Source organism: Mauremys mutica, chromosome 2 (assembly GCF_020497125.1).
Source record: "Mauremys mutica isolate MM-2020 ecotype Southern chromosome 2, ASM2049712v1, whole genome shotgun sequence".
Taxonomy (NCBI): Eukaryota; Metazoa; Chordata; order Testudines; family Geoemydidae; genus Mauremys; species Mauremys mutica.
In genome coordinates, this window is record NC_059073.1 from 82,942,883 (window position 1) to 82,967,714 (window position 24,832).

Here is a 24,832-nt window from a genome sequence, read left to right on the forward strand (position 1 = left end):
CTACAAACCCTCATCAAGGGTCCTCCCTAGATTGGTTTAACCTGTTACTTCCTACTGTTCAAAGAATAGAGCTAAATAGGCTTCCTTGGGAGCCTCTTTGTTATGTTAAATACCCGATCAGAGCTGAAATCAGTTGTGGTAGGACTGTGTTTCGGCCCTGCCTGCTAAGAGCTGAAAATTACTAAGAGACTGATGTGCAGAGGTCACAGCAGAGAGGCAGGTGGCAGCAGAAGGCGACTGACAGCTAGTGAACGAGTGGCTGTTGCGTCGGAGAGGCACGCTGAGTGGCCAGCAAGGAGGCTGGTGGAGAGATGATGAGTGGCCAACAGGGTGGCTGGCAGAGAGGTGCGGAACAAATAAAGTACCTCTTCACCCACCTGGGGGGGAAGGTGAACTCTGCAGATGCACCTATGGACTCTGGGTCTGCACTGACCAAAGACAGCAACTCTGAGTGGGGTACAGAGAAGGGTCAAGCATGTGAAAGGGACTTTGGGGTTGCTGGACTTAAGAACCTGAGGGGAAAAGGACACTGCCTGATCTACTTGGGGATGGTCTTTTACTCATGGCTTATGTTTATGAACCCTGTTTGCAGTGTTTTCCCAAATTAACTCTGAGTTGCTTCCCTCCTTTTATTAAAAGTTTCTTTTCTACACTCAGACTTTGTGCTTGTGAGTGGGGAAATATTGCCTCTCGGAGGCGCCCAGGGGTGGTGTATAAATTTCCCAGGTTACTGGGTGAGGGCTCGAGACGGTTCTGTGTTGTATCAATGGAAAGGAACCCCTGCATATTGAACCCAACCCTGGTTGCTGCTGGCTCCCCCTGGCAGAAGGGTTACAATATAAACAGGGAAAAGAAGAAACATACTGTCTCCAGTGTTGAAACTATGGGATGCATTTAAAGTGGGGGAGAATATAGCTACTCAAACTGTAATTTGGTCATGTGACTAGAGCTAACACTTCTACCCTTATGAAATATGCCATGGGCTCCTTAATGACCACAAGTGGTCAGGCTCTCTGTTTTGTGTCTCTTCTTAGACAGATATAACAGCCATTATAGATCTAGATACAACTAACTGCTAACAAAAGCTGAAACTTTTATATTTAATGAAGCTGAAGATCTAAGAGCAAATAGCAACTATTGAACTTGTTATGGCCAAACCTAAAGTCTGATTAAGTCCATTGGGGTATTCAGTCAAAAAATAAACCCATTGGGCTTTACAAATCAACTCTCCTTGGCTATTATAGGAATCACTAAGTTCTGTGTGGTCCGTCAACACAAAAGTACTTGGTCTGTGTACTAAGAACAGGGGAATGAGTGGTTAAATTGAGGCAATGCTCTCTTGTCCATGTGCTTCTACCCAGTAAAGAAATGTCTATGGAATTGAATACTCTAGAACTGGATTCTGACATCCAGGTCACACCATGGCTTGAAACAAAGACTCTGCGATCAAATAGCTCTCATATCATCATCATTCACAATTTGTAAAGTGCTTTGGGATCTTTCCATGAAGGGTATTATGAATTAAATTTTCCAAAGTGACTAGTGATGTTTGGATGCCCAGGTTGGGATACATTAAAAGGGCCTGATTTTCAGAGGATGGTTACTCAGCACTTTCTGACAATCAGGCTTCTTTGAGGTGTCTCGCGCTGGGCACCACAAAATCACTTTGGAAAATGTAGGCCTCTATAAATATCACTTATTGTTATTCCAACATATACATTTCAGTTCAGGAAGGGAGAGAGGTCATTCAATATAGGTTTTAATACACATTATGCATGAGCTGGCCATTTTATCTACCTCAGCTTGAATTTGGCCTTCTGCCAGAGGAGTAAGGTGTGTCTTGGCCCACAATTTGTTTTGCCTTTTCATGGTGGCTTAGAAGCTCCTCCTTCATTATCAAGGGAGCCAGTGCTGTGTGCTGTAACTTCCAATGTGTCTTTTGGGACCTACCAATGCAAGTATGGCAAGTCAAACATTATACGTTTCTTTTGTCCAGGGAAATCAGGTTGCAAGGAGTAAGGGTTGTATCTTTTGGGCTCATTTCCCATTGTCAGAGCAGTGTGTGTGTTTTCCCTACGCTGGGACTTTGTAGCTCTTTGTTCTGCAAGTCTTTGGGTTTCCCACTGAATTAAGTCTTCTTATGCTGCATTGAGTTTTCTACTAATGGCATTTTCAAGCAGTGAAGGTGTTTGAGAGTCCCTGTGTCACAATGTGGTCATTTTATCACTTTCTGGAGCCTCTATGTAAAGTTTCTCAGTTTATTAAAACTGACAAGGTCAGAAGAACAGTGAGCTATAGTGGACTTGCATAAGCCTCATCTCTTGTGAGGGGATTCTGCAGGGTGCAGTATCTGAGATATCCACATGGCTTCTCAAGGAAACCCCGGGATGCTCATTCCAGACACCTTTTGGCCAGAGTCTGACTGCTTCAACAGTTTATCCTGGCGCTGGAAACCATACCCAAAGGGTGAGTGGTTGTTCATTGGTGGAAACTTGAATCTGGGTGATCTGACTCACTGATGTAGAAGAGAAAATTACAACATTTTGAATAGTTTAATCCAAGCTTGGAGTCCTTAACAATTCTCTCCTCCTTTTGGGACTAAAAAGGCTGACTGTTGGCAATTTCCCCAGGTTTCAGGAGTGTTAACCAGAGATTGCCTCCTATGTGACATGCATCTCAGTGATGAGCCTTCCTATAGCAATAGGGAAAGAAAAAACTACTGGGGTTTTGTTTAATACAATTCAGTTTTATAGTAATTTTCTATATATGCAAGTGTTTTTTCTTCTGTATTTGTGTTCCGTTCTGGTTTATCGTCTCTATTTCTAGAGCAGGCATACTTGTTATGGCTATATAGTATAGATTGATCTATCTCAGTTTAGACCATTCAGACAGATAATCACTGGGACATATTCTGATCTAAATAATACCAGTGCAAATGAGGAATAACATCATGGGGGCCATGAGTAACAGTTCATAGCAAAGGAAGGGCTGGGTCTCAGCCCCTGTAGCAATCAAAGCCACCTACTTCAGTACCTAAATATGGATTTAGGTGCCTTGTTTTAGGCACCCACATTTGAAAATGTCAGTCTTAACTTCACTGTGCTTCAGTTTCCCCATCGATAAAACAGGGATATTAACCCTTTCCCACTTTTACAAAACATGTTCAGATCTAGTCATTGAAAATCACTATGGAAGTGTTAAGTATTATTATTAATAATAAACAATAACGGTGTTGGCCTTGGGAACAGACCCTTGTTCAGTCTTCCTCATTCAGAAAGATGGTCTTTGTGACAGAGACTCTTGAGAGAGCGAGAACTAAAGCAGTGGTAATAAATGGGGAGAACCTCAAACCTGTATTGGGGAGCCGGATGGAGCTTTGTTTTTCCCCTCTGTTGGTGGTGTCCCTTTAGAATAAATAAAAAGGTTTTTGCCTAAATAAAAGTTTTACAGACAGGTTCCCTGTCATATAAATACTGCACCATTATATTAGGCACAAGATTTACTCTTCCCCTCATATGTATATAGTAGCACTGGATCTAAACGTCTGTAGATAGGCTCATTGTATATGGTAGACAAAGAAGGGCTGCTTCTAGGCAGCAGCATGACAGACATCAGGCAATTGTGTAATGTTTTATATAGGCCACTTGATCTTTTTTAACCAGTGTGTATTGTTAAATAGACAGCATACAGACAGCATACATATTTTAATATTATTGTACTGGTTGTGTTAGCCCCTATAGCAGTTCAGTCTCAGTAGATTAATTCCTTCAGTGTCCTCTGGAGGTGCAAAGTGGTATCCATATGGATGTATAACATACATCCTTCTCGTGTATACAAATTAATGGCACTGCATTAGCATGGGCTGCTCTTTGGTGCTGATTTCTTCCTGCACTCCAGGGATTAAAGGTGCCTCACACTATCCAGATGTTCAGTGGCTCCTGTAAATGAGAGATTAGCTATTTTTGCTACTGCTGCTCTTTCCTCTGCTCCCTTTTTAAAGCTGATATTTTCCTTAGGAACTTGCTTAGTGTCTGAGTCAGAGGAATCTCTTCCCTGAGGTATATCAATCAATAAGCTGCACAAGAAGAGAATCAAAGTGTAGAGGAGGTAAACCTGGGTTGTATTAATTTGTTTACAGGACTTGCCTTCCAGGGACTGATGCATTCATCCCATGGTTTCACTTTATCCTGTGAAATACAGATCAAACACAGTGGTATTTTTCAGTGTAATAATAATAATAATAATAATAAATAAATCCATGTTCTTGCAAACGTGTCTTTTGTTAATGCTAGACAAAAGTGTCCCCTTTATTTTCAAGCTGGCCTTTAAGCAAGAGGTGCAGGTATCAGAAACAGGACTGTATCTAACTCCCAGATGCCACCAACAATGACTTCCCAGGAGAGAAATAAGAAGAGTAGCCAAAATGGATTCCAATAAATGAATGCCAGTTTAACATCTACCAGGCCTGTCTTTTGTATACATAGGTGTACTCAGGATCCTGCTGTTCCAAGAGCTGTTCAAGCATAGAATAAGTAGAGTTCCAATGAGACGAAACCTTCTGCCTCAGCTGGCATTTAACAAGCTGTTTTCTTGCTACAACTCAGTCAGGATTGTTCTAACCTTCACTGAATCGCTAGATTTCACATCCTACCCTAATACATACATTTCCAATGCTCTGGTTATCACACGGGCATTAAATGATGAACCAACTTAAGCAGAAAGCAATGTCAGGTATCTATTACTAGAGCTGCTACCATCTTTCATGACAAAGGGGAAAGAGACTGAAAGTAAGCCAGGCACCATGCTGCTGCTGCTGCATTTCTTCTGTGGTCTTTCCTGGAGCATAATCTTTTGCAAATCCTGAAATCTACCACACTGTAGGCCAAATTCCTCCTAGTGTAACTCCAGGTAGATATTTGGCACTCCATATTTTGTGTTATTGACTATATTGGATATGTTGGTGATTGAATCAATCATCAGTAGCCCAACAGGCTATAGACTTAAACCTGAAAAGATATGATTTTTATTTGTTGTTTATTTTGATGGATAATACTCTCTATTTTATTTGATTTTTATCTTTTTAAGTTCTCTCACCAACAGGCAATTAAAAACTTTCAGACCAGTGGTGGACAACCTGTAGCCCGTCCAGGTAATCCACTAGTGTACTGCCAGACTGTTGGTTTACATTTGCACGGCCACCTCCAGCTCTCAGTGGCCGTGGTTTTCTGTTCCTGGTTATCCTCTGTGGGCCAGGCACAGAGAGGGACATGTAACATACACTCACCAGTGGGTTATACTTCCACCGCTTCTCATCTCCGATTGTCCTGGGGGTGAAATATTATTTACCCTGATGAGCCCATTGTTTCCTGATGACAACTCCATTTTGGACCTCAGGGACCCTAGGCCATGCTTTAGTGAAGAAATATATATCTCAGAGCAAACAGGTAAAATGCTGATCTCCATAAGAAATTCTCAAATCCCTTCCAACCTGCATGCAATATAATAAGATCATCCTCTCTGTACTTATAATGGCTGCTATTTCCTTGCTTTTCCCATGACACTGGAACCTGGGGATGGAGTGGGAGCAAGAGAGAGTGCACAAGGCGCTGCAAGTAGATTCATCAGAGTACAAATCATTTAGGGCATGTCTGTACTTCAAGATGAGGGTGTAAGCCTCAGCTGGAGGAGACATACTCATGCTAGTTTTGATCAAAATAGAATGCTAAAAGTACAGTGTAGCCGCAGCAGCACAAGCAATGAGAGGGGCTAGACACCATGGGTATGTACCCATTCAACACACGAGGAAGGAACTTGGGGCAGCTAGCCCCTCACGCTGATGTGGCTACACTCTATTTTTAGCATGCTAGCTCAGTCAGAGCTACAGCAGGTATGTCTCCTTGAGCTGGAAATTATATCTCCAGTTAGAAATGCAGACAGACCCTAAGTGTAGAATAGCTGATCTCTAAGAGCATCCCGTAGCCTCTGTCCATCCCAGTATGCTTTTCTTCCATTTCCATTACAATTTATGCACATTTGTTTATACTGAGGTATACAGTTCTAAATCTGATATGTTTACACCATTAATTGTCTAATATTAATATTTGGAGATCAAGAGTCAACAAATCAAAATACTTAGGATTCAAGTGGATGCGTTTTTTTCTACAAACCAATTCTGAATCAGGAAGACATCACATACCTAAGTGAACAAAGGAAAAAGCCTAGAAGGGGGTAGGAACAAATATCAGTGGTGAGCTAGCATGTCACTTTGTTGCAGCGGCCAATACAGTACTACAAATCCCCCAAACTCTTTTGTAAAACAAGCTCTGTTGAGGTTAGAGGAGCCTCAAAAGCAGATGAAAAGACTTCTGGTTCTGATCTCAGGAACAGCAGTACATGTGGGGAAGAAGGACAATAGTAAGCCATGGTGAAAAGCACCAAGAACAACAAGGAAAGTTAATGATCAACCCAAGAAATCCCGGCCTCCCACAATTTATTTTTAATTTAATTTCACCTTTTGGTGCTAACAAGGCCTAACAAACATAGGGTGTGGGCTTTGTAGTGCAAAATTGGAAATTGGGTTATCTGACTGAAGAACCATCCGTACCTCGATTTCATTCAGGAACTATAAGCCATAGTGACTAGGAACTCCTCTGGATCTTGTGGATCTCTCCTGTGTTAACCCCAGATGCCTACAGGCTGTAGAATCAATAGTTGGACAAAAAAAAATCACTATCATTTTCTGCCACCACATCAAAAGCATGATGGTCTGTCAAAATGGTATTCTCCCCCACAGCTCTTTGGAAGCTCACAAGTTCCATTGGATTCCGAGGATACACCATTAAAACAGGTCTCTCACCCTCATAGGAAAGATGTACTGTGATCCCCAACTAACAGCCAATGATAAAGGAGTAACCTTTACACCCTCCACAACCTCCAGTCCCCACCAGAATACCAGGTTACAGTTTGACCAGCTAGATGTTGAGCCATATGCTTCTTGGGCAGTGCCATGCTTGTCATGACACCCATACAATCTTGAATTAGCCTGGAAGAATTCTCTTCTACAGGGATACTGAAGTCACTAAGAAACAACACAACCTCACCTTCTCCCTGATCTGACACTTCTCTCTCTCTCTCTTTCTATATATATATATATATATATAGGAAATCCTTCTCCCTCCAAGTCCCTTCTATACTATCAGCCTTTTCTTCCCACTTCCCAACCCAGCCCACAATCCCGCACCAAACTCCATCTTCCTCTCTCTGTCACCTAAAATATCATTGGACACTCCTCAGGGCTGAAACCACGTCTTCCTCAGTGTTTGGAGAGTGCCTACCACATCATGGGTGCTACCACATCATGGGTGCTACCACAATTTAGGCAATAAATTACAGTAAAAATCACTTTGATTCTCATCAGCCTCTCCTTGAACTCCAGTGGCTCCTTGTTTTTTGAAATACTGTATCACAGAAGGGTGATCTCTCAGATGTAGCATTTTATCCTCTGGGCTCCAGCCAGCTGTTCTGCTCTGCTGCATTTTTCTTCATTGGCAATTTATTGGCTACCCTACACCTATTTTATTTTTTTCTCTTAAATTCCTCTGTATATTAAGAATTGTATCCCCTCTGGGCAAGCCTTATATCTGACTCACCTGACAGTATATTTCTGCTGTACTTCAGCAGGAATCGGTCAATGGATAAGAATCTCTTCTTCCCTAAACCTGCTTCATTGTTAACAGCTGTGTGTGTTAACATCAAAATATAATGTTCTTGGGAAATGAAACTGCTTTTCCATTTCAGTGCTGCATCTATAGCTGGCTTATCTAGATCATCTCAGAAGGCTTAGGAGAATGATCTCAAACACTCCTTCCTCCCCACTCACCAATGGCTTCTCCTTCCCCTGTTTCCCAATTACCGTCATTATACTTAGCAGCTCCTATCAGTATTCATTTCTATGCTTGGCTTTGTAAAGCAGGTTTAATGCATGTTACATTTAAATGAGCAATGGGGCCAGAATGTTTGGTTTATGACTAAAAACAACTGTGTCATAACTGATTTCTTTTGCTTTGAAATTTAGAGCTAGATTAAGGAAGGATGGAGCTTCCCCTCTTTTTCCCTCTTCATTCCATCTTTTAGTTAATCCTTGCAGCTAACAGTACAGGAGTAGCTTTCTTTATTTGCAAATTGTCCATTCCTAGGACTAATCAAAACTGGCCACAGGATGTCACTATTACTCCACACACATACAGTAAACGAGATGTTTGTTTATAGAAGGGCAGTGTCTGATTTTCTCAACTTTCATCATGGAATTTCAGGACAGACACTTAGATGTTAGTTTCCAAAAGCCATAGCCCTATTCACTAGAGCTGTGCAGAATTCAGAGAAATTTGGCTGACAGGGTTAATGTGAGGATTTTTGTCTGGGTTCAAACCACCCTTGGGGATATCACTGAACTCAGCCAAATATGATGTTGTTTCAGGTCAAAGTTATGGAAAGCCTCTGAGTATCAAATAGTTCCCATATACAACACCAAATCAGCCCAGGTCCCTTCAAACTCAACTCAGATTTATAAACCATGTGGCAAAATAGAGTTTCAAGTCTGTAGCAAAACCCAAAGGCAGGCTACAGATTCATGTTTTGGATTTACTTAAGAACGGCCATACTGGATCAGACAAATGGTCCCTCTAGCCCAGTATCCTGTCTTCTGGCAATGGCCAATGCCCAGATGCTTCAAAGGGAATAAACAGGGCAATCATCCCTGTCATGCAGTCCCACATCTGGCAGTCGGAGGCATGGGGACACCCAGAGCATGTAGTTGCATCCCTGACCATCCTGGCTAATAGCCATTGATGGACTTGTCTTCCAGGAATTTACTTAATTCTTTTTTTTAATCCAGTTAAACTTTTGGCCTTCACTACATCCCCTGGCAATGAGTTCCCCAGGTTAATTGTGCCTTGTATGAAGAAGTGCTTCCTTTTGTTTGTTCTTAATCTGCTGCCTATTCATTTCATTGGGTGACCCCTGGTTTGTGTGTTATGTGAAGGGGCAAATAGCACTTTGTGTTATTCATGATTTTATAGACCTCTATCATATCCCCCCTTAGTCATCTCTCTTCCAAGATGAATAGTCCCAGTCTTTTTAATCTCTCCTCATATGGAACCTGATTCATACCCTTAATCATTTTTGTTGCTCTTCTCTGTACCTTTTAGATTTCTAGTATATCTTTTTGAGGTGAGGTGATCAGACCTGCACACCGTATTCAAGATGTGGGTGTATCATAGATTTATATAGTGGCATTATGATTTTATTTGTCTTATTATCTATTCCTTTCCTAATGGTTCCTAAAACTGTTAGCTTTTTTGACTGCTGCTGCACACTGAGCAGATGTTTTCAGAGAACTATCTTTGAAGACTCCAAGATCTCTTTCTTGAGTGGTAACAGTTAATTTAGAGTCCATCATTTTGTATGTATAGCTGGGATTATGTTTTCCAACGTGCCCTGCTTTGCATTTATTACCGTTGAATGTAATCTGCCATTTTGTTGCCTAATCATCCAGTTTAGTTACTTTGTAACTCTTTGCCGTCTCCTTTGGACTTAACTATCTTGAGTAATTTTTATCATCAGCAAACTTTGCCACATCATAGTTTACTCCATTTTCCAGATCATTTATAAATATGTTGAACAGTACTGGTTCCAGTACAGATCCCTGGCAGACACCTCTATTTACCTCTCTCCATTCTGAAAACTGACCATTTATTCCCACTCTTTGTTTTCTGCCTTTTAACCAGTTACTGATCCATGAGAGGACCTTCCTTCTTATCCCGTGACTGCTTACTTTGCTTAAGAGCCTTTGGTGAGGGACCTTGTGAAAGGCTTTTTGGCAGTCCAAATATACTATATACACTGGATTACCCTTGTCCACATTTGTTGACCGCTTCAGAGAATCCTAATAGATTGGAGAGGCATTATTTCCCTTTACAAAAGCCATGTTGGCTCTTCCTCACCAAATCCTGTTCATCTGTGTGTCTGAATATTCTGTTCTTAACTATAGTTTCAATCAATTTGTCTGATACTGAAGTTAGATTTACTGGCCAGTAATTGCCAGGATGACCTCTGGAGCTTTTTAAAAAAAATGGCATCACATTAGCTATCCTCCAGTCACCTGGTAGAGAAGCTGATTTAAGCAATGGGTTTAAGCGGTAGGTTTATTCTGAATGTTTTGCCTAGTTCTGCTCAATGTAGGGTCCCACAAACTAAAGAGAGAAAAGCATTTTTAATTTAATTTTTCCATTTACAATATTGCAGCCTCAGAAAAAAGAGTAAGCATGTGACTGTAAACTGGGGCTGAGCAAAAGTCAAACAGTACAGCAACAGGCAAGAATGTCTGTTTAGCATGGGAGAATCTTCATAAATACATATCAAAACAAGATAACATAATAAGCAAAAAGAGTAAAAAGCATACTTCTCTGACCTGGGGAATCCACCCTCAGAGCCAGGGTAAGGGAACCTTGCTTTTCCCTGAAAATTCTCCTCTGCCTGTCCCTGCTGAACCCATTCAATATCCCATCTTCTTCTTTTTCTGAGGATTTATGGTCTGTTATGCCTTAATTCTGATGTCTTCCAGGATTCTCCATCTTTCTTCCACACTAGTAAATTTAACATTCCCACCATCTCGTCTCACTCACTCACTAGATTTCTTAATTCCCCAAACTATGCCTTCCTGAAATCTATTATCCTTGCACTGCTGCATCCTGTGAACTTATTCTTTACTATGCTAAATTCAAAAAGCTCATGTCCACTGGTACCCTATTACCTTTCTCACATGGGTGCTGTAAGGCTGAATGCATTAATGCTTGCCAAGAGATTGGAGAGGCTCCGATGGAAAGCACTACAGAAGTGCAAATATTACTGTGTTCTTAATCAATGCCTCCTTATGGGTAAGTAGAAGATCCAGGATGGCTTCCCCACTGGTTGAATTCTCTATTGTCAAGATCACAAAGGGGTTGTCGTCTTTATAATTTAGGAACTTTTTCAATATGTATTTAGCTTTATCTGTTAACCAGTAGATTAGAAGATGCACTAAAATCCCTGAAGAAAATGATGTCCTGTGGTTTCAAGTACCTCCGGGGGTAGTGCAGGTGAATTAATTTTTGTTCTCTCTCCTCCAGTGCTGTTGCTGCCATGGCAATAGAAGTAAAGGATCAACTGGCCTATACATGGAAAAACTGTTAAAAGAAGCTTATGGCCTCATGGCCTAAGCTAACAGCATCACAATTACCCACCTGCCTTTGATCATAATTGAGTTTCCTTTTCCTTTCCCACCTCTTCTGTCTTGTCTGTGTTTGGTCAGGGAAATTTACTTGTCTTGCCTGCAGCTGTTAGTTTTGTCTTCACAATTTGCCTTAAGAGGCAACACATAATAGCTGCATTGCCCCAGGAGATAACCAGAGAGGAAATTGTGACCCTAAGCGTATGTCTACTGGAGCAGGAGGTGTAATTCCCAACTCAGGTTGACATACCCATACTAGCTCTGATTGAGCTTGAATACTAAAAATAGGCACATAGTCATGGCAGTGCAATGGGATGAGCTAACTGCCTGAGTAGGTACATAGTTTTCTGATGGGATTGTACTCAGGTAAGTAGCCCATCCTGCTGCTCATGCTGGGGTGCCTGCACTTCTATTTTCAGCATGCTGGTTCAATCAGAGCTAGCATGGGTATGTCTATCTGAGTGGAAATTACACCTCTAGTTCCAGTGTAGCCATCATAAGAACATAAGAACGGCTGTACCGGGTCAGACCAAAGGTCCATCTAGCCCAGTATCTGTCTACCGACAGTGGCCAATGCCAGGTGCCCCAGAGGGAGTGAACCTAACAGGCAATGATCAAGTGATCTCTCTCCTGCCATCCATCTCCATCCTCTGACGAACAGAGGCTAGGGACACCATTCTTACCCATCCTAGCTAATAGCCATTTATGGACTTAGCCACCATGAATTTATCCAGTCCCCTTTTAAACATTGTTATAGTCCTAGCCTTCACAACCTCCTCAGGTAAGGAGTTCCACAAGTTGACTGTGCGCTGCGTGAAGAAGAACTTCCTTTTATTTGTTTTAAACCTGCTGCCTATTAATTTCATTTGGTGACCCCTAGTTCTTGTATTATGGGAATAAGTAAATAACTTTTCCTTATCCACTTTCTCACATCACTCATGATTTTATATACCTCTATCATATCCCCCCTTAGTCTTCTCTTTTCCAAGGTGAAGAGTCCTAGCCTCTTTAATCTTTCCTCGTATGGGACCCTCTCTAAACCCCTAATCATTTTAGTTGCCCTTTTCTGAACCTTTTCTAGTGCTAGAATATCTTTTTTGAGGTGAGGAGACCACATCTGTACACAGTATTCGAGATGTGGGCGTACCATAGATTTATATAAGGGCAATAATATATTCTCAGTCTTATTCTCTATCCCCTTTTTAATGATTCCTAACATCCTGTTTGTTTTTTTGACCACCTCTGCACACTGCGTGGACATCTTCAGAGAACTATCCACGATGACTCCAAGATCTTTTTCCTGACTCGTTGTAGCTAAATTAGCCCCCATCATGTTGTATGTATAGTTGGGGTTATTTTTTCCAATGTGCATTACTTTACATTTATCCACATTAAATTTCATTTGCCATTTTGTTGCCCAATCACTTAGTTTTGTGAGATCTTTTTGAAGTTCTTCACAATCTGCTTTGGTCTTAACTATCTTGAGCAGTTTAGTATCATCTGCAAACTTTGCCACCTCACTGTTTACCCCTTTCTCCAGATCATTTATGAATAAATTGAATAGGATTGGTCCTAGGACTGACCCTTGGGGAACACCACTAGTTACCCCTCTCCATTCGGAGAATTTACCATTAATTCCTACCCTTTGTTCCCTGTCCTTTAACCAGTTCTCAATCCATGAAAGGACCTTCCCTTTTATCCCATGACAGCTTAATTTACATAAGAGCCTTTGGTGAGGGACCTTGTCAAAGGCTTTCTGGAAATCTAAGTACACTATGTCCACCGGATCCCCCTTGTCCACATGTTTGTTGACCCCCTTCAAAGAACTCTAATAGATTAGTAAGACACGATTTCCCTTTACAGAAACCATGTTGACTATTGCTCAACAGTTTATGTTTTCCTATGTGTCTGACAATTTTATTCTTAACTATTGTTTCGACTAATTTGCCCGGTACCGACGTTAGACTTACCGGTCTGTAATCACAGTTCTCTCCCTAATTGCCCCTGTGTTCTGGGGATGAAGCCATTGGCTACTGGTCTATATTGGTAGCAATTAACTTCCCCCTCTATGCCAGTTCCACATACTGGGGAGGAGGGTAAAGTCAAGGCTCGCCCACTCCCCACCCACCTGCATGGGAGCAGTAGCAGCAGTCCCATAGAGGCTGCTTCCCCCCATTCCATTCTGGAATTTGCCATGCATGTGGGACAGGAACAATCTTGCCTTTAGTGTGTAGGCTGAAAATACTTAGTTGCAATCAGTTAATATTTCCAATCACTTATAAAGAAAGAAATTCCTGCACAGTTGTATTCCTGCACCATTAGTAAAATGGATTTACATCGCGTGTGGGGTTATGAAGGAGTTAACCTTTGACAATGAACAAAGGACCTTGAAGTCTGTATCCAGCTAACCACAGGAAGCACAAAAATACCAGCTATTTAATCCTTAAGCCATGACAGTTCTCTGAGGCAGATGCCCACTGTCATTTCTCCTTTGTTTTCCATTCCTGTAATGGGCTGGCTTTCCCCTTTAAGGGTTAGAGGCCTGGAGTCAGCCAGCCTAGTTACTAAGCAGGCAAACCTGAATGGGGATCAGGAGATTCCTCTATAAGAGCTGCAGGGAGGCTTAGGGAGTGATAACTAAAGGAAGCTGTAGCAGAGACTTTAGAAGAGCTGCTGTGAGCAGGAGTTTATATGCGTCTCCTGCAAGAACCTGGACTGGGTTTGGCCTGAAACCCAGATCCAGAGGGCTGCTAAAGGCTGAGGGCCAGGGAGAGCAGACTCCCTGTGAGTATAAAAGACTCCAACCAGAGAGGTTGAAGAAGGCTGAGGGCCAAGAAGAGCAGGCTCGCTGTGTGTGTGTGTGTGTGTGTGTGTGTGTGTGTGTGAGAGAGAGAGAGAGAGAGCGCGCCACTTGGCCGACGCCGGGGCCGGAGCCACGGGTCCCGAGCTGGGCCAGGTTGGAGCTGCTCAGCCGGGACCAGGGGTGCTTGGCTGGGACCGGGCTGGGGCGCTCGGCTGGGACCGGGGGAGCCGCTCAGGTGGAGCCGGACTGGGCCGCGTGCACCGTCCCGCCCCGCCTGGCTTACCTGCCTGCTGCTTGTTTCAGGCTTCCCGTGAACATTTGATTTGCAGGAAGCAGGGGAAGGGGAGGAGAAGGAGGGCGGAGAATTCAGGGGAGAGGGGGAGGTGAGCTGGGGCCGGGGGCCGGGTGGACAACTGCCTGAGCCTTTGTTAAATTTAAAAGCTTTTTCGAACCGGTTGTCCTGGAACAACCGGTTCTTAAAAGGCTTCTAAATTTAACAACCGGTTCTTGTGAACCGGTGTGAACCGGCTGGAGCTCACCACTGCTCAGCACTGCAACATCCAAGTTCCTTTGTGGATCCCACCTTAGATCTCCAGTGTTATTGTTCCTTAACTTATGCTTGGCACTAGAAGGATTAGCACTGCTCCCACCTTCAGCTCATTTCCCAAGTCTCTGAGGCCTGGTCTACACTAGGACTTTAAATCGAATTTAGCAGCATTAATTCGAATTAACCGCTCAACCGTCCACACCAGGAAGCCGTTTAATTCGACCTAGAGGGCTCTTTAGTTCGAATTCGGTACTCCACCCTGACGAGGGGAGTAGCACTAAATTCGACATGGCTATCTCGAATTAGGCTAGGTGTGGATGCAAATCGAACTTACTAGCTCCGGGAGCTATCCCACACTGCACCACTCTGTTGACGCTCTGGACAGCAGTCCGAGTTTGCATGCTCTGACCAGCCACACAGGAAAAGTCCCAGGAAAATTTGAATTCCTTTTCCTGTCTGGACAGTTAGAATCTCATTTCGTGGTTGGACATCGGGGTGAGCTCAGCAGCACTGGCAGCGATGCAGAGCTCTCCAGCAGAGGAGTTCATGTAATCTCTGAATAGAAAGAGGGACCCAGCATAGACTGACCGGGAACTCTTGGATCTGATCGGTGTGTGGGGCGAGGAGTCTGTGCTTTCGGAGCTGCGCTCCAAAAAACGGAATGCAAAGACCTACGAGAAGGTCTCCAAAGCCATGAGAGACAGAGGATACAGCCGGGATGCAACGCAGCGCCGCATGAAAATCAAGGACCCCAGACAAGGCTACCAAAAAATCAAACCGGCAAACGGACGCTACGGAGCCTGCCACCACTGCCCCACCAGCGACCATGGACTCTGACGATGGGACAGTGTCAACGGCCAGTTCCTCGGCGATGTTCGCGGACGGGGAAGATGAGGAAGGGTTTGTGGAGGACGAGGCAGGCGACAGCGCTTACAACGCTGGTTTCCCCGACAGCCAGGATCTCTTCATCACCGTCACAGAGATCCCCTACCAACCGTCCCCGGCCGTTAACCCGGATCCTGAATCAGGGGAAGGAGCAGTTGGTAAGTGCTTTAACCATGTAAACTTTTATTCTTAATATAACAGGAATCTGAAGTATGTGAAAAGGAGGTCTCTCTATATATGGGGATAGAACAGAAATCCTCCTGGGAGATCTCCACGAAGCTCTCCTGGAGGTAATCGAAAAGCCTCCGCAGGAGGTTCCTGGGGAGAGCTGCCTTATTGGGTGCTTCGTGGTAGCACACTTTTCCGCGCGAGGCTTTCATGAGGTACTCAGGGAGCATTGCCTCCCCGAGCACGGCTGCATAGGGCCCTGGTTTGTGCTGGCTTTCACGCAGCATGCGCTCTCTATCTCCTTCAGTGACCGTCCTCAGGGTGATCTCGCTCGGAGACTCCTGCATCTAATTAGGGGAATTACTGTAATGTTACGCTTGGTCCAAAGTATTTTTAAAAAATCTCCGGACAGACGGCATAGCAGAGACTCAGCACACTGCTGCGTGACGAGCGTAACGGAAAGCCAAAGAATCAAATGGACGCTCATGGAGGGAGGGGGGACTGAGGACACAAGGTATCCCACAGTTCCTGCTGTCTCCGAAAAGCATTTGCATTCTTGGCTGAGCTCCAAATGCTTCTAGGGTCAAAAACAGTGTCCGCGGTGGGTCAGGGCATAGCTAGGCAATTTACGCAGCGCCCCACCCGCCCCCAGAAGTGAAAGGGAAAACAATCCTCTCTTGACTCTTTTACATGTCACCCTATCTTTACTGAATGCTGCAGATAGACGTGATGGTGCAGCACTCAACACCAACATCCTTGCTCCCCCCATGCTATGGATGGCTGATGGTACAATACGACTGGTACCCGTCCTCATCATCAGCCTATTGGCACATGGGGCAGTGCAAAAGGGCTGGTAACCATGCTGACTAGCATCGGTAAGGTCAATCAAGGGCGCCTGGCCCTAATTTTTCCTGGTAGATGGTACAGTATGGCTGATAACCATCATCATCATAGCAACAGGGGGCTGAGCTCCATCAGCCCCCACCCTTCATGTGTAAAGAAAAGATTCAATTGCCCCTGGACTAGCAGCAGGATGATGGGCTCCTCTTCTCCACACTCCTTAATGTCCTATCTGGACTATCATAGCAACTGGAGGCTGCCTTCCACTCATTTCTCACTAACAAGTCACTGTGTCTTATTCCTGCATTCTTTATTACTTCATCACACAAGTGGGGGGACAATGCTATGGTAGCCCAGGAAGGCTGGGGAAGAATGGAATGAACAGGTGGGGTTGTTGCAGGAGCACCCCCTGTGAATAGCATACAGCTCATAATCTATGCAGGATCTGACACAGAGCAGCTGTGCTCTCTGGTTCTCTGATACAGTGGTTCTGTAGTACACTTGCCCATATTCTAGGCAGGAATGATTCTATTTTTAGATACCAAAAAGGAGGGATTGACTCAGGGAGTCATTCCCAATTTTGGCTTTTGCGCCCCTGGCTAAGAGCAGCCAGGGGCACTTATGACAGCAGCAAATGGTGCAGTGCAAAAGGACTGGTAACCATGCCCATCTTATTACCAATTTATGGTATGGTAGATGGTACAGTATGGCTGGTAACCATCTCTGCTGTCATGCAAAAGCAAAAGCATGCTGCTGTGTAGCGCTGCTGGACCGCCTCTGTCAGCGGCATCTAGTACACATACGGTGACAGGCACAAAAGGCAAAATAGGCTCCATGGTTTCCACGCTGTGGCGTCTGCCAGGGCAATCCAGGGAAAACGGGCTTGAAATGATTGTCTGCTGTAGCTTTCCCGGAGGAAGGGATGACTGATGACATTTACCCAGAACCACCCACGAAAATGGTTTTTGCCCCATCAGGCACTGGGATCTCAACCCAGAATTCACACTGTGTTCATTCTTCGCAAAAATTTATCTTTGCAAGGAATTCACTCCCTTTTTCACATCACACAGCTTCGACTGTCTCCAGACCTGCCACAGCATCCCCCTCACAGAGGCTGGCAAAGATTAGGCGGCGAAAGAAAAAGACAGGGGACGAGATGTTCGCTGAAGTTATGGGGTGCTCCCGAGACGAGGCGGACCAGCAGAGCCAGTGGAGGGAGACCCTCTCTCTGTACCAGCGCTCACACAGCGAACGGGAGGAGAGGTGGCGTGAGGAAGACAAGCAGGCGACTCAAACGCTGCTTGGACTAATGAGGGAGCAAATGGACATGCTCCTGCGCCTTGTGCATGTTCTGCAGGACCTCAGGCAGGAGGACAGAGCCCCCCTGCAGTGTATCTGCAACCGCCCTCCCCCACCACAAAGTCCCATACCCCCCTCACCCAAAATAACCAGAAGGAGGGGCGCCAGAGGCCGTGTAAACTGTCACTGCACCCCAGCAGAGTGCTCAAGTACCAAAAAGCTCTCATAGCCTAAATTTTGAGAAGTCCTTTCCTTCCCGCCTCACCCAAGCCCCCATCCCAGTTTCATCCCCTAACTGTCTAGTTGATAATAAAAAATACTTTTCTGTTAATTACTTTTTCCGTCATGTTCTTTTAGAGGAGACTGTGTTTGAAGGGGGGGAAGGGGGTTGGTAATTTGACAGGACAATAATCTTTACTAGGGTACAGACATGGGGGCAGGATCAGCAGCAGGTCACACACACACTGCAGTCAGTACGCACCCTGGTCGGTATGGGAGGTGGTTTGCAGGTTCTGTGTGGGTGGGGGGGTACGTGACTTTGTAGCGGGGGAGGGGGGTTACAGATCTCATGCAACGGTCCCTGTCCTGGACCACAGAGCCACGCAGCAGAGGAATCTGTATCCGTCCTCCCCCGCCAAAAGGCCACATAGCCCCCACACACAGAGTCCCAAAAAGGAGGGATGGCAGGCTCCGTTGAAACATCCAGTCCGGCACTGCAGACCGCTCTGGGAGCAGGAGCCTGTCATTCCTCGAGTTTACAGGCGGTCTTTACATCACCACACACCCTACCCAGCACAGTCCGTGTCCCAGTTTCAACCCTGTAACGCAAAGTCATCAATAAAGAAACCTTTGTAAAGTTACAGTGGAACATGGATTTTATTTTTAAACGTGTGTTGGAAGTTGGGGAAGCGGGGTGGGCGGGGTATGTAACTGCAGATGCTAGTCAACAGTCACTTGGTAAAGAAACGGGCAGGTTCAGCTTCTCTGTAAAGAAACTGAACAGTCACAGGTCACGCTGCTCACTGCTCGCTGGGACTTCAAGAGTTCCTTGTCGCTGTGCAAGGCGCCTGCACAGAGCTTCACGAGCCAGGGCATTAGCGGGTAGGCTGGGTCCCCGGCGATCACTGTAGGCATCTGCACATCCCCGAGACTTATTTTGTGGTCCGGGAAGAAACTACCTTCCTGCAGGCGTCTAAACAGACCAGAGTTCCTGAAAACACGCACGTCATGAACTTTGCCTGGCCACCCGACGTTGATGTTGGTAAAACGTCCCCCATGGTCCACCAGTGCTCGCAGCACCATTGAAAAGTAGCCCGATTTCTCAGCAGCTGACTGTGGAAGAGGTGGACGATAAGGTGCGAGGAGTTGACAACGGCCATAACTGCAGCGGGATCCGTGCTCAAAGTGCTGTGGTGCCCGCGCTGTCACTAAGCAGAAAAGTGCACGAACAGATTGCCCGCAGGCGCTTTCAGGGAGGGAGGGCGTGATTGACGGTTCAATGATGACAGTTACCCAAAACCACCCTCGACACATTTTTCCGCCCAGCAAGCATTGGGGGCTCTACCCAGCATTCCACTGGGCAGCGGGGAGTGCGGGAACTGTGGGATAGCTTCCCACAGTGCCCCGCTTCCAAAGTCGACGCTGGCCCCGTTACTGTGGACTCAGACAGTCGAATTAGTGTATTTAGTGTGGATACACAAATTCGACTTCATAAGGTCGATTCCACAAATTTGAATTAAGTAGATTCGAAATAGTCTTGTAGTGTAGACGTACCCTTAAAGGGAAAATGCAGACAAAAAAATGGGCTAATTAGTTTTTTTCCTTGTTATTCCTTTTGTACCAAGAAAGCCCAATTGGATTGGAGGGGTTGTTTTTGTTTGGGCGGGGGGCATGTTTTTAACATGAGAAATTTCGGAAATTTGGAGAACTCAAAAATTGAAGAACGAACGAAATGATGCATCACAAAAGCCAATGATAGGAAAGCGGAACAGTTTAGGGGAAGGGATTTCTAAGCACATTGCTTTTAGTTATTGTATTGTATCGTATTTAACTACAATTTCTAATTAACATTTTGGAGAAAGTAGTATTTGTTAAAGAGTCAATTAACGTGGAAGAGCTAACAACATAAATCCTCTGAGATACCCAACGTGTCCTCCAGCAAAATGAGAGAGGTAAGCAGAACCTCAAACTTCTTTTATACCACAAAGGAACAAAAAAGGTCACACACCCAGTGTTTAAAAAAGTTCTTTGCCGTATACCTTGAAGGGATTATTATACATCAAAACTGCCTTCATGGCTTTCATTTGGTCTTACATGAACTAGAGCCTACAGGAAATCCCGGCATTCTTCAGGATATCTGGTAGCCTCTTTGGGGCTTCTGAGAAGTACCATATATACCTGATTTGGTTTTTCATTGGACCCCAGGTGCCTAGGACAATATTTTTCATTATAGTAATTAATCAGGATGACTTCCATCTTCTTTCTTTCTCTTTGCTTCCTTTGAGTGCTTGCTTCTTTGTCACGTGTTCAACTGCTGTTCTTCCAGCAAACTGCTCCCTGAGTCTCATCCTTCTATTTTATCAAGGATGGAATACCTATTGTGCATACCAAAATTAAATAGCTCCATAGACACTTCCACCTCCGTAGTGCTCCCTTAGTGTCACATGCCTCCACCTTCCTTCATATTCCACCTCTCTCTCTGAGGACCCCATTCAGCAAGGTACTTACACAAGTGAGTGATTCCACTGAAGTCAGTGGGACTGCTCCTGTTCTTAAACTTCTGTAGGTACTTACGTACCTTGCTGAACTGGGGGCTAAACCAATAAGTGAGCACTCAACAATCAGAAGCAAAGGGCAACTGTGGAGAAATTGTGTGTGATTATCTGAGTGCTGGAAGGGAACAAGGTTAGGAAAAAAGTAGGAAGACCTGCATAAAGGTATTCATCCATTTTAAATGAAATCTTAGCAGTCAACAGGCCCAGGCTGATAGGGTGGCAATAGATGACTGAAGGCTATCCAAATCAAGGCATTGCACATATCCCTAACACTTTATTTTTAGCTCCTATATTTACATAGCAATCTGACATCAGGACCCTTCTCTGATTTATAAAAGCAATACAGTTAATGCTGAATTTAGTGTTTTAGATGTTAAACACCTTTCAGATATTAATTAATAGCAAGCCACCTGTCTCCTGGTATACGACCCAGAGAGGAAGAAGAGCCCCTGGCCAATATATTGTGACCTGCTTAGTCTCCATTAGCTTAAGTACTAACTGAGTTGCCTGTAGGTACCAGCAGAAAACACAGCGAGTATTTTTAGAAATTATTTTTGAACGCATAAAAATTCAGAATGCTTTCAGCTGACACTTTGTCATGTAGTGTCCTAATAGATTTTCTTTGGCTTCCTTTACTATTTATCCACTAGATGGTACCCTAGCCTTATCTTTTCCACTTTACCAGTTGCACCAGGGCACTGTCTATTATGATCAATGATCCATTTCAAGAATCCTCTAGCTCACTTTCTTAGTGTCAGATTCTACTGTCAGGGAAATATTTACACTTAATTTACAACATTCAGTGGATGTCAGCATTTAAGCGGGGAGGTACAACTTCTAAAAATTCCTCCCTATCTGAAACCTGTATGCCCCCTTCTCAGATCCACCTTTGGAAAAGGTTAATAGATCCTTCAGAAATATACAGCCGGTGTAACCAATATGGATCCCTGCTTCTGGGGCTACATGAAAGCATGTTCTGCTTGTTCATTATTCCTTGTTCTGGAAGCAAAATACAAAACAGCTTCTTCAAGCATATTCATTAATCATTAAATTAAGATCCTTCTAATGTGGCACAGCATTTTCTGTATCGTGTTTAGCCTTTAACTGAAAGGCCAGATACCCAGTAGAAAATCTAACACAACCCTGGACAATATTTTCCAAATATATAATCAAAAGTAAGACAAATATTATGTAATTCCTTCATTGAGCTCTCCTGTGACTCTTCTAAAAGGGATCAGGATGATCATGAACTTAAGCACCTTTTGAGTAAACCCGTTTCCTTGACCTAGCTTTCCTACAAATACACAGAAAAGAAAAAGAAAGAAATATATATTTTATATACACATCATAATCTTGGTAGGTGTTCAACTACCATAGTGATGGGAACCATATACCAATATAGATAAATACCATCCCCAAGATTTTAGAAAGTAGGAAACATTAATGATTGTGATATTTTGTGGTGTGTGGCATGCACTTAGTTGAAGTAAAAGCATGTCACACAGCTGCTTTTTATTTTTCTGTGTGTGCTCCAATCTCTGCCCTAGCACTGCCACCTGGCAGGAGGGCACAGACAGCAGCAGGTGACTGCCAGATCTTTCACTTTAATGATATGCACTTGAGGTACCACAAATGCTGCAGCTCTCTCCAGTTAGCTTCATAAACATTTCTATTTTTATATCTATCCCTTTCCATAAAATCCACTCCAAGACAGATCCACCAATCCCTGCTAGGGACTGCAGATGTCTCCCCAAAAGCCTCATGATCAAGAGATTTAAAGGCAGCTCACAGATCTCAGATACTGAAGACAAAGGAACTCAGGCACTAGGCATAGTATTAAAACCTAGATAGATAAGATCTCAGAGAGTCAGCATGGACAACTGATTTTCACCCTGCATCACGAGGAGATCCTCAACAACGTAGCTAGCACAGTCAGCGATACTCAGGCTTGAAACCAGATTGAATGGAGTCAAGGATATTTCCAGAGCTGTCTCACCACAAACTTCTCACCCTATTTTCCTAGAAAAAAGGAGATTGAATAGAAACCTAACTGGAAAGATTCTTTGTGTGGATCTGATAGTACTTGTACACTTTAGATTATTTTTACACAGAAACTGAAAATGCTTCCGTAGTGTCTGCATCCCTTTTGTGTGATACACAGTTGTTAAGAGAACACTTAGAGTTATTACAGTGCTCATTCCATACTGCCTTTGCCATTTTTATATTATACGATGGGGAATGAAGCTCACTTATGCAACACAAAAGCCCTTCAGAGTTCTAACTAGTGTAATATGGTTCGTGTAATATGATTTCATAGCATGTGCTTTGAGTGAATAATATGTGTAATATATGTAAATAAATTCATAATAGAATTTAAACTTGTGATTGGGTCAATTTGCACAGATCTAGGCCAGATAGAAAGGAAATGTATTGGAAGGTTATGTACGTCTTTCTGCATTCACCAGCAGCAAAGCATGGTTAAATATTGCAGACTTATGCTAATAGTGTTTAAGTGCTATCTAGATTTGTATCACACCGAATTAAACTCTAACTATGACTTTTCTGTGCTTAGGGAAACTGATGCTTGTAGTTACATCTGTTAGCCTTTAAAGGATCCCTACCTGCTTTTCTGCTTATGTTTCCCTGACCCATTCACTCCGTGTTGCTACCCTGGTCTAAATCACAAGCACTGTCCCGCTGCATTCCTACATGCCGTCATGATGACTAGGATTAGAGGGGGAATTGCAGTCAATTACAAAAAGCCTTCATCAATTGTCAAAATTCAAATACTAATGTGTATTAACAGAGAATGCATGATGTCGTGGTGTGGTGTACCTTTTTTATTGGCATGTATTTGAGGTGGCTGTGCTATTCACAAGTGTCGAAGCAACTAAATTAACTGTAAAAAGAATGAGTCCTTGTGGCACCTTAGGCCTGGTCTACACTAGGACTTTAAATCGAATTTAGCAGCGTTAATTCGAATTAACCGCTCAACCGTCCACACCAGGAAGCCGTTTAATTCGACCTAGAGGGCTCTTTAGTTCGAATTCGGTACTCCACCCCGACGAGGGGAGTAGCGCTAAATTCGACATGGCTATCTCGAATTAGGCTAGGTGTGGATGCAAATCAAACTTAGTAGCTCCGGGAGCTATCCCACAGTGCACCACTCTGTTGACGCTCTGGACAGCAGTCCAAGCTTGGATTCTCTGACCAGCCACACAGGAAACGACCCGGGAAAATTTGAATTCCTTTTCCTGTCTGGGCACTTTGAATCTGATGTCCTGGTTGGACATCAGGGCGAGCTCAGCAGCACCTTCAACGATGCAGAGCTCTCCAGCAGAGGAGTCCATGCAATCCCAGAATAGAAAGAGGTCCCCAGCATGGACAGACCGGGAAGTCCTGGATCTGATCGCTGTGTGGGGCGAGGAGTCTGTGCTTTCGGAGCTGCGCTCCAACAAACGGAATGCAAAGATCTACGAGAAGGTCTCCAAAGCCATGGCACTCAGAGGATACAGCCGGGATACAACGCAGTGCCGCGTGAAAATCAAGGACCTGAGACAAGGCTACCAAAAAGTCAGAGCAGCAAACGGACACTCCGGAGCCCAGCCCCAGACATGCCGCTTCTACGAGGCACTGCATGCCATTCTAGGTGGGTCTGCCACCACTGCCCCACCAGTGACCGTGGACTCTGAGGATGGGATAGTGTCGACGGGCAGTTCCTCGGCGATGTTCGCCGATGGGGAAGATGAGGAAGGGTTTGTGGAGGACGACGCAGGCGACAGCGCTTACAATGCCGCTTTCCCCGACAGCCAGGATCTCTTCATCACCCTCACAGAGATCCCCTACCAACCCTCCCCGGCCGTTAACCTGGACTCAGAATCAGGGGAAGGATCAGTCGGTAAGTGCTATAAACATGGAAACATTTATTTTTTTAAAAACAGGAATAAAAACTATATAAAAACTTTTCCATATAAAACTATATAAAAAGAAGGTCCACACATATAGGGATGGAACAGAAATCCTCTTGGGACACTTCCACGAAGCTCTCGTAGAGGAGCTCGAAAAGCCTCCGCAGGAGGTTCCTGGGGAGAGGTGCCTTATTTGGTGCTCTGTGGAAGCACACTCTTCCGCGCCAGGCCATCCTAACGTACAGCGGAATCATTGCCTCCACCAGCATGGCAGCATACGTTCCTGGTCTGTGCAGGGATTCTAGCAGCATCCTCTCTCTCTCTCTCCGAGTGACCCGCCTC

General features: G+C 44.3%; 1 long non-coding RNA gene across 1 annotated transcript in view; it reads right to left on the reverse strand.

Annotated features, from left to right (window-relative positions):
* Nucleotides 1–10,876: 10,876 nt before the first annotated feature.
* Nucleotides 10,877–24,832, reverse strand: part of LOC123363396 — a 46,965-nt gene continuing 33,009 nt past the window's right edge. Inside the window, exon 3 of the long non-coding RNA XR_006576743.1 lies at nucleotides 10,877–11,207. This is a non-coding gene — a long non-coding RNA (uncharacterized LOC123363396). The remainder of the gene's footprint in view (nucleotides 11,208–24,832) is intronic.